Genomic DNA, 10,775 nt, shown 5'->3' on the forward strand with positions numbered 1-10,775 from the left:
ATGCTCAGCTCCCACTTCCCTGTCCCTTAGGGAGCAGCTGGCCCTCGCTGTGCTCCCTGGCACAGCACTTGCAGACCTGAAGGAGTAAGTTACTTTTGGTTCTGTTTTAAACAGGCACGAAGGACCTGGAAAGGCATGTGCTGTGTGCCAAATGTGCCTCTAGGCATGGGGGATACTGAATTTGTTGAAAGGGAAGAGGGAGAGGAAAATCAGGTCCTAGTACAGAAGGGAAAGCAGAAAACATTGCTGCCTTGATTGTTTCTTTTATAAAGTCACTGAAATGGTGGTCCTGTCTTTGGGGGCTTGTCGCAGAGGAGTGATGCACTTCACTCGTGAGAGGGAAGCAGCACTATGTTTATTGTGGTAAGATAGCGACTTAACAAAGTTCAGCCGTAAATAAGACTGATTTCACGAGGTTCGACTGGCAAGGTTCACTCAGTTATTTACTGCATGAAGGATGCACGTGCAACGGAGACCCTCCCATTGAGTCGTGAGGTTCAGAAAGGACTCCCTTGCTTTCTAAACTCCTCAGAGAGGAGCCTAGGTGTGGCTGGATCCAATCCTAGTCCCAGACTTGGTAAACGGTTTATGTCTAAAGAATGTGTGCAAAGGAGACCGACCTGTTGAGTCACAAGGCTCAGACTGGACCCTCTTGCTTTCCAGACTCGCCCTCGGATGAGCCTGGGTACAGCTGGATCCTCATAGACAAGCTCAGGAAGTGTGGGCTAGATGAGTGGACAGTGAGGTGGATTGAGAACTGGCTGAATGGCAGAGCTCCGAGGGTTGCGATCAGCAGCGCAGAGTCTAGTTGGAGGCCTGTAGCTAGCGGTGTCCCCCAGGGGTCAGGACTGGGTCCAGTCTTGTTCAACTTCTTCATCAATGACCTGGATGAAGGCACAGAGTGCACCCTCAGCAAGTTGGCTGATGATACAAAACTGGGAGGAGTGTCGGATACCCCAGAGGGCTGTGCTGCCATTCAGAGAGACCAGGACAGGCTGGAGAGGTGGGCGGAGAGGAACCTCATGAAGTTCAGCAAAGGGAAGTGCAGGGTCGTGCACCTTGAGAGGAATAACCCCATGCAGCAGTACAGGTTGGGTGTTGACATGCTGGAAAGCAGCTCTGCGGAGAAGGACCTGGGAGTGCTGGTGGACACCAAGTTAACCATGAGGCAGCAATGTGCCCTTGTGGCCAAGAAGGCCAATGGTATCCTGGGGTGCATCAGGAAGAGTGTTGCCAGCAGGTGGAGGGAGGTGATTCTCCCCCTCTCCTCAGCCCTGCTGAGGTCACATCTGCAGTACTGTGTCCAATTCTGGGCTCCCCAGTACAAGAGGGATGTGGCACCGCTGGAGCAAGTCCAGCGGAGGGCTACAAAGATGATGAGGGGACTGGAGCATCTCTCTTATGAGGAAAGGCTGAGAGAGCTGGGCCTCTTCAGCCTGGAGAAGAGAAGGCTGAGAGGAGATCTTATTAATGTGTACAAGTATCTGAAGGGAGGGTGTCAAGAGGATGGAGCCAGACTCTTTTCAGTGGTGCCCAGCGACAGGACGCGAGGCAACAGGCACAAACTGAAACACAGTTCCATCTGAACATGAGGAAAAACTTCTTGACTGTGAGGGTGACTGAGCACTGGAACATGCTGCCCAGAGAGGCTGTGGAGTCTCCTTCTCTGGAGATATTCAAAAGCCTCCTGGATGTGATCCTGTGCAAGGTGCTCTAGGTGACGTTGCTTGAGCAGGGGTGTTGGACTAGATGATCTCCAGAGGTCCCTTCCAACCTCAACCATTCGGTGATTCTGTGATTCAAACCTCCATGAACAACACTACCCATTCACCACTACCCTCTGAGACCCATCATCCAACCAGTTCTTTGGCCATTTGTTGTCTCACCACTCAGACCATAAAGGCCTAGTTTGTGTGCAAGTATACTGCAGGAGAAAGTGTCAAAAACCTTCCGAAAGTCGAGGTGACTGACATTCACTGTTCTCTGTTTGTCCATAAATGCAGTTCTTTTAACACAGAAAGTCATCACGTGGGTGAGGCATAATTTCCCCTCAGTAAATCTATGCTGACTGTTCCCACACACCTCATTCTCCTTCATTTACCCAGAAATGTGATCAGAATGGGCTTGCTCCATGATACTCTCCTCATCAAAGGAGGTTGTCCTGTGGCCTTTTTGGAAGAGGGATGTAGATTTGCCCTTCTCCAGGCATTGGGACCTCCCCGAGTCTCCACAGCTTTCAAAGATGCCCGAGAGTGGCCTTGCTAGATAGCAACCAGCTCTCTCAACATCGTCAGCTGCAGCTATCCAATCCCATAGAGTTACAAATAAATCTTGACTCAAGCCTCAGGCACCGCTCGTTGTTTTTCTCCTCAGGCATCCTGACTCTAGGCACAGTGGCCTGGGAGACCTTGTTGGTGGGGGCTGAAGGCAAGGGATTGAGTTCCCCAGACCTATCTACCTCTGCTGTCACCAGATTCCCTGGCCCAGTCAGCCATGGGCCCACATCTTCCTTGTTTATGCTTTTCCTGTTACTGAAGCAACAGCAGATCATCTCTGTGCCCTAGAAATCCTTGCAAGCATCAGTCCTAAAGAAGCTTTGGCTTTCCTAACTGCTTCCCTGCTTCACTGGACAACATTTTTGAATTCCTCCTTTGCAGCCTCTCCCTGCTTTCTGTTCCCGTGTGCTGCCTTTTTGTACTGTTGTTCAGTTGCGAGTTGCCTGTTCAGCCACCCTGTCTCCTGAGACGTCCACTTGTTCTCCTGGGTATCAGTATGGGCCATTCTTGAGCTTGGAGGATGCTGTCCTTAAAGACCTGCCAACTGTCTTGAGCTCCTCTGCCCTTCAGAGCTGCCTGCCATGGGATTCCCTCTACCAGCGGGCCCAAGTCTGCTTCTCTGACGTCCAGAGTCTGGACTCTGCTCCTCTTCCTCCTCTTCCTCCTCACACCCCTCAGGATCTGGAACTCCACCATCTCATGGCCACTGCAGGCAAGGCTGACCCTGATTACCACAGCCCTCATGAGTTCTTCCTTGTTGGCAGGTTCCAGGCCCAGGAAGGTGTCACCCTTGTTGACCTAGCAGGCTCTGGCCCTTCAGATGCCCAAAGGGGTGTGTGCGTGTACAGCTGACTCTCTCCCTCCATCTCCACTGATTACAGTGGGAGCTTAAACAAGGAGCTGCCACGCAGACAGGCATTTTGTGCACGCTAAAACTTGGGCAAGGGGAATCCCACCTCCTGTGAGTTTGTGGAGAGCACGGGAGGGAAGTGTATCCCACTCCATCCCAGGGGCTTCTCAATGGCCATTAGACGTGTTGATTAATTCCTCTCAATCAGTCCCTGAAGCACGAGCAAATGAATGCCCTTCTTGTCCCTGTGCTCTTAGGAGATGGGAGCAGGGCTTTCTAGAGTGGGACGTTTCCACCCCTCTTAGATAGCCATGCTCTGATGAGAGCAACTGCAATGCTAGACTCAGTCTCTGCACTGCTAGAGAGGGACGATTGGTGATTATTTTAATCTACTTCAGTGGATAATTCCCAGGGGTGACCCTGCTGCCTTTCAGGAGCTGTCAGCCCTGGAGTCCCGAGAACATCTCGAGGGTGCACAGCGGACAGACAAAGTCACAAAGTCTTCAGCTGGGCCTCTGCTCCTGAGCTGGCCTTGACTCCTGGGGTTGCCAGAGCCCATGGCAACCTGGCAGGTGCTGCAGAGAGACAGCTCTGTCCAAGTGCAGCTCCTCTTAATGGAGATATGGGACTCAGGACACTGCCTGCGGGGGCCAGAATGAGATGAACGACTCAGAAGTTGAAGAGAGTCGGGAATCAGAGGATGCCGGAGAGCTCACTGCAGGGAGAAATCTTCACAGCCCATAACACAGTAAGTCTCTGGCTGCAGGGCAACATTGCTGCTGTGGTTGTCGGCGGGTTCTTCGAAAGCTGCCGCCTTGCGCAGCTGGTAGGGTCTGTCAGGGCAGCTCTGCCAGCTTGTCCTGTTTGGAGCAGGTGGTGCTTTAGAGCAGGGATTCCCAGCCACACCGTCACAGGGACAGGACATCACAGCTACCTTCTGCCAGGGATGGTGCTGGGGTGTGAAGCCAGGGAGTGTACCCAGGTGTGCGTGGGCTGTAATTCAGAGCAGTGTCCCTTTGCCGCAGGGTGCTGTGTGCCCAGGGCAGTGACTCTGCTGCCTGCGAGGGTCAGCACTCAGCCTGCCCAGGGGACTGCCCAGGGCTCTGCAAGGAGAAGCCCTGGGTGGAAGGAGCGACCCCGAGAAGGGCAGGTTCATGCCCCTGTTGAGAGGGTGCTGTGGGGGTGAGGGCTGCTCTCAGATCTCGCTCACCCTCAGGATATTTCCAAGGGGCCTTTTCAAGACGACAGCCATGGCAGGGCTTCCCTCAAAGATAAGGACTTTTCCTGAGTCTCTGCTTTCAGTTTCCTACTGTTTGTGCATGGGAGGTGGAAGGCGAGGGGGAAGGAGCTGTGGGCTTTGGACAAGAGACTGATACTCCCAGACCATTACAGTGAGAGATGAGTCGTTCTGTGAGGGACCTCATAAACTCCTTTCAGGCAGTGCTCTGCCTACAGAAAGCACCACCATCACCTTCTCTGGCCTCAGCGGCGTTTGTGTGACCTGCTCCCTAGCACCTGCAGACACAGAGATGCCCCTGGACAGTGCCCGGCTGCTGGGAGGTTTCTGCAGGGCAGAACTGAGTGCGCAGAGGGGGGGATGGGGTCTGTGAGCACTGACAGGGAAAAGAGATGGGACAGAGAAACAGCTCCCAGGAGAAAAAGCTCTGGGCAGTGGAGATATGATCAGAGAAAGAGAGGAAAGCAGAAACATAAATGCTGTGGGAAGGGGGATTTGGAAAACTGCCGGTCAGTGCCTGCAATGCAGACATCTTCCTCTAAGGAAGCCCCGCTGTGTCTCCTCTCGTGCCCAGCAGAGCTTCTGCCCTCAAGGCCCCGTACGGGGTCCAGGGCATGCTCCCCCTCCTCAGCAGCCTGAGCTCCAGCAGAGGAGGGGGGCATCTCTCCTGTGACGTGCCCATTTCCCAGCAGCGCATGACGAAGGGGCTGAGAGTGACTGTCCTGCGATGTCACTGTCTGAGAGTTGGTGTGCACAGCTGGGTGAGGTGGCGGCTTTCCTAACTGCCCGTCCGGCTCTCCCTCCTTGCTTTCCCTTTGGTAGCAGGGTCATGGTTTTGCTCCTGGTTTCCTCTCCTCTCGGGGCTGCTCTGGTTCTTGCTCTCCTGCTCTCCGGGGTTAAGGAGAGGGGTTCAGCTGCAGTTAAGGCATGGACCCCATGGGTCCTGCGTGGAGCTGTCTTCATGGCAGCAACATGCCCAAGGTCCCTTCCAACCTTCTAGGCAATGTATTTCATCCGGTTAGGCAATGATCTGACTCTCTCTTAAGGCTGCCCACCCATCTTTAGAACTCTTGACTGTCTCGCTGGGGTGTCCTGCAAGGCTGCAAGCCGCCCTCCACAAGACCCCAGCTCTGCCACAGCGTATTTGTGATAGCTGAGAGTCTTTGTGCTGCTCATGCAAGTCAGAACCCTCATCACATGCTCTGAAGAGCTCTCCGTAGCACGCTCTCCATATCTACTCTGAGAGAGAAGAATGTGGAAATCTTCACTCAGGAACTACATTCCTCCACTCTCACCTCAGCCCAGTTTCTTTCTTAGAGTAACTTGTGAGTGTGATTGTCCTTTAGCCGGGAGAGGTGCTAGCACAGGGCAGCGGGGAGCAAGACTCATGCACAGTCTGGATCCCCTGACTCTGTACAGTCACTGTGAGCCCTTTTCCTCTTGGACACACAAGTTCTAATGCTGAGCATAACTGAAATGCCAAAGATTTCTACTCCATCAAAGGATGCTCCCCCAGTGTGATGGAGGCATCTAGAAGCTCAAGAAATATAGAATGAGACCCCTTCACTGCCGCCCATTTTTCTGGAGAAAATGAGCGTTAAGATGTTGAACGGCCTTTCCACAAAATGGGCGGCTGTAGGATGTGTCCATCAGAGCTAGTCACGTCCCACTCCCATTACAGCGCCTGGAGAAAGAGTGCAGATGGCAAATCGATGTGAGGAAAGGGTCCATCTCTTTGGAGCAGAGATGTTTAGAAAGGGTGGGGTCATGCCCTGCCTTCACCTCAGTGTTTCTTTTGCCTGCCGGAGAGGGAACTGGTGTGGCTGATTCAGATACAGACACCTCTGTTCAGGAGGGCAAGGTTGGGGGAGATGAATTCCTCACAAGGGTCTTCTCTTCCAGACACAACTGGCAGGAGTGCTGTATTCCGCCCTCACAATGATAAATAGAAAGTGTTCCCACTGGGTCATTGGACCGAATGCCCTTCTCCAGGAATCCAGGTACCTGTCTCCAGGAATCTCCACCAAATACTCGGGGCAATTTGATGCCTCTATTTATAACCGCAGCAGAGCAGGATTGACTCCTCTGGAAGCCACAACCAGAGGCCCCTGCTCTGCACGGCACACTCAGCCAGCACAAACCAGAGATAAGAAAAAGGGACTGAACCAAGCTAGAGAAGAGAGGAAATGTGGAGGGTTCTACTAAGAATAGTTTGGGATTTGGCTGAGAGAAAACTGTTTTAACTTACAAATGCCTTTTCCTTTTTGGACAGTGCCCAAAGCTCAGAGGAAGCAAATGCCCAACAGCAGGTTGCTGAATGAGTTCCTCCTCCTGGCATTTGCAGACGCACGGGAGCTGCAGCTCTTACACTTCTGGCTCTTCCTGGGCATCTACCTGGCTGCCCTCCTGGGCAATGGCCTCATCATCACAGCCGTAGCCTGCGACCACCACCTCCACACCCCCATGTACTTCTTCCTCCTCAACCTCTCCCTCCTCGACCTTGGCACCATCTCCACCACTGTCCCCAAATCCATGGCCAATTCCCTGAGCAACACCAGGGCCATTTCCTACTGGGAATGTGCTGCACAGGTGTTTCATTTTAACTTTCTCCTGCCGACTGAGTATTCTGTTCTCACTGTCATGGCCTATGACCGCTATGTGGCCATCTGCAAACCCCTGCACTATGGGACCATCATGGGCAGCAGAGCTTGTGTCAAGATGGCAGCAGCTGCCTGGAGCACTGGCTTTCTCTATGGTCCCCTGAACACTGCTAACACATTTTCCATACCACTCTGCCAAGGCAACAGAGTGGACCAGTTCTTCTGTGAAGTTCTCCACATCCTCAAGTTCTCTTCCTCAGACGCCTCCTTCAGGGAACTTGGGGTGCTTGTGGTTAGTCTCTGTTTGGTGTTTCATTCTCATTCTGCTGTCCTATGTGCAGATCTTCACTGCTGTGCTGAGGATCCCCTCTGAGCAAGGCCGGCACAAAGCCTTCTCCATGTGCCTCCCTCACCTGGCTGTGGTCTTCCTGTTTGTCAGCACTGCAGTGTTTGCCTACCTGAAGCCCCCCTCCCTCTCTTCCCCAGCTTTGGATCTGGTGGTGACTGTCCTGTATGTAGTGGTGCCTCCAACAGTGAACCCCCTCATCTACAGCATGAGGAACAAGGAGCTCAAGCATGTGCTGGGGAAAATGCTTCAATGGCTAAAAGGTGCGTCTCATGTGCATCTGCTTCTCATTCCCAGGGTATCTGGCATCAAGCGTGTGTGTTGTTCATTTCTTTCTCTCTCACTTATCTCATTCATGCCAGTTGTCCTCAGGAATCTCTCATTTGAATCTGAGCCATAGAGTGTGTTGAAGCAGGAAGGCAGGCATCCCCCTTCATCAGCAGAGATGGGGGAACCTCAGAGGCTGCTAGTCTGAGCTCCCTCTGATGCCCCCAGTGCAATGAGCAGAGTTTCCCTTTGCAGTGTCTTTCTTGGCACTGACACCAAGGGAGCTCAGGTGAGTACAGGCAGGGTGAGACCATGTCCATTAGGAGAGCTCATATTCCCTGGCCACAGCCAGGGCGTGATCTCACACCCCCCTTCTGCGAGGGTGGCAGCCAGGTGTCACTCTAGGCTGGTCCCTTCCCCATACTGTGCTCCATCGTTCACAGTGGAGTGGGAGTGGAGGGTCTGGATGCAGCAGGGCAGTCTGGACGCAGCCTGTGGGGACAGACCCTCTGCTCCTCAGGACCATCCCCCCCCCACTACCACAGCCCACATTTCCTCACTGCAACCTTTGCATGGGGGCTGCAGCCTTCCTGGAGACACAGTCACCAACAGTAGCAGGACTTTCTTTCTTCAGGGCTTCTTTTCATCACTTCCACGCTGGCCTGCTGTGCTCTGAGGTATGTAGATGGCCTGAGCACTCTCGTAATGTGGTGGTGGTGCATTCCTGTGAGCACCAAGAGAACCAGGCATTGGGCACCTTTCTGCCAGCCCTGGCCTCCAGAATAACATTTCCATAATAAAAGGAGATCTGCCCTGTGACGTGCCTGAACTCAGGCCTTTCTTCAAAGATGGGGCCAAAAATACACCCAAGGAACTGCACCACAAAAGGGCCTCTGCTCTGCTTGTGAACTCTGCGGGCTCCATAGGACGAGCTCAGAGTGCCAGAGTGATCTGTTAGGGAGCAAGGCCTGGATCCAGGGCTCATCTCTCAGTGAGCAGCGCCAGTGGAGATGCAGGCAGAGAGGGAGGGGGATCTGCTGGACACAAGAGCAGGGGAGACAGAGAGTGACCGGCCTCATTGCGGGGCCTCCTCCCCTTTGCTGGAGAGCTGCTCGCCTTTGCCTGGGGCCTGGCCTGAGTTACGCTGTGGACATGCCTGTGCCTGGCCCTGCACCTCTCGGGTACTAGCAAGGCAGGCAGGGCAGTGCCCCACCGACAAGAGGTGCCATCCTGCAGTACCCAGAGAAGAGGAGCAGAGGAGGTTTGGGGATGGTAACCGGGGTCAGGCACAGTTCAGCGATCTCCAGACAAGACTGTAGGGCTCCAAGCAGCCCTGCTTTGTGCAGCAGGTTGGACTAGAGACCTCCAGAGGTCCCTTCCCACTGAAACTCCTCTGTGGCTCCATGAATGGGAAGACCCTGGGCACAGAGACAGGCTCTGTCTTTCCTGCAGGCTGAATTTCTGGCGAGCGAGGGGCAGAGCCCTTGTCCAGCCCCACTCTCCCTCGTCCTCCTCTGCCTCTGAGCTGGCATCCTGCTGCCTGGCTTTGGCTGGATCTCCGATGTAGGGAGAGGTGGGGAGAGTCGGGGGACAGGGAGCTCCTGCCTGCAGAACTGGTCCCCATGGTGCCAAGAGAGGGTCCATGGGATGGGAGCAAGGGAGCAGCAGGCCGGGCAGGGGCAGGGGTGGGCAGGTATGCGGCAGGGGCCTCATGGAGGGGGCGCAGACAGTGCTTCTGCAGCACAGCGGCTGCCACCTTCACCTCCCTTGCAAAACATCCCGCACAGCTGCCGAGCAGGAACAGGCTGTTCCCCCATCCCTGTGCTGCCCTCCTGGCAGGATGGAACACGCAAGGAGGGGCTTGGCCTGCCCCATGCTCAGGGCCAGCTCCCCAGGGCTGGCACAGCTTGGCATGGGGCACCTCCAGCTCCTCGGCCTCTGCTCCAGCATGGCTTGCACAGGGATGAGAGCTCCTCGGGCAGGGTAGAACAAGCCTGGCTGGGCCAGCATCAGGGGTGAGATGCAAAGGTCCCTGGCTCAGTGCTCAGCATTGGAAAACTCCCTCATGCATCCCGAGAGGCTCCATCTGCCTCTTCCACCCTGCCCTCTGCTCCCCTCCCGCTGGACAAAGTGGAGCTCAGCATTGCCTGGGGACTCTCCTCCCCATGGGGAGCAGAGGGAGGGCCTTCACCAGCCCCACACTGCCTTTTCCACCCCCAAACTTTGCACTGACATGTGCCCACTTGCCTTCACCACTGGAAGCCCATGAAAATCCCAGCACTCCTGCCCTCGAGCTGGCATCCAGCCTGAACCTGGAGCCTGGCTGGCCACAAAGACATCACCTGTCCAGTGCACTGCCTGGGTGGCTTGGGAGAGGGCAGCTCCCCTCTGCCTCGCTGGGGCTCAGCATGAGGCCGGGGCTGGGCACAGCTTTTCCCCAGGGATCTCCCTGAGGAGCCACTCTGGGTGATCTTCCACCTCTGCCCTGGCAGCAGCACCCATGCTCAGGGTGCCAGGATGGAGGGCACAGAGGGTGGAAGGGGGACAGGCTGCCCAGGGGGAGCATTGAGATGTTGCCTGTGCACACAGGGATGGAGTGAGGAAAGCCAGAACTCAGCTGGAGCTGGAACCAGAGACCTCGCACATGGAAAGGGCTGGAGTATTATTCAATGATTATGAAATGATCCCCCAGAGTCTGGGGGATCCAAGCACCCGGACCCTGCCCAGTCCTCGCTGGGGCCTCACAGCTGTTAGCAGACAGCCGTGCTCCCAGATCTGCTGGGGTCTGATGCAGAAGAGTGACCATGCAAGGCTGGCCTTTTCCCCTCCATCGGGATATGGAGACCTGCAGGAGGATGGAGCTGGCCATGCACCACCCCACAGCTGGGATGAGCAGCCAGCAGTGGGAAGGGGCCATGTGGGGGTGGTCCAGGACCATGGCCCTGAGCTACTTCCCCAGTGTGTCCATGCAACACAGGGATCACCATGGGCTCTTCTCTTCTGCACCCTCCATGACCTGGTGCCTTTCCCAGGAGACCTGCATTTGCCTGCAAGCACACTGGTGGGTGCTCCCACACTGCTGTTCACACACAGGAGCTGCCTGCTGGCGTTTTGCTTCTCCCAGGCCCTCTCCAGTCCATCTCAGCCCCTCCCCAGCTCTCCCCACCTCCCCTGCCCTCTCCCCAGACCACCCAGCAGA

Source organism: Apteryx mantelli, chromosome 24 (assembly GCF_036417845.1).
Source record: "Apteryx mantelli isolate bAptMan1 chromosome 24, bAptMan1.hap1, whole genome shotgun sequence".
Classification (NCBI taxonomy): domain Eukaryota; kingdom Metazoa; phylum Chordata; class Aves; order Apterygiformes; family Apterygidae; genus Apteryx; species Apteryx mantelli.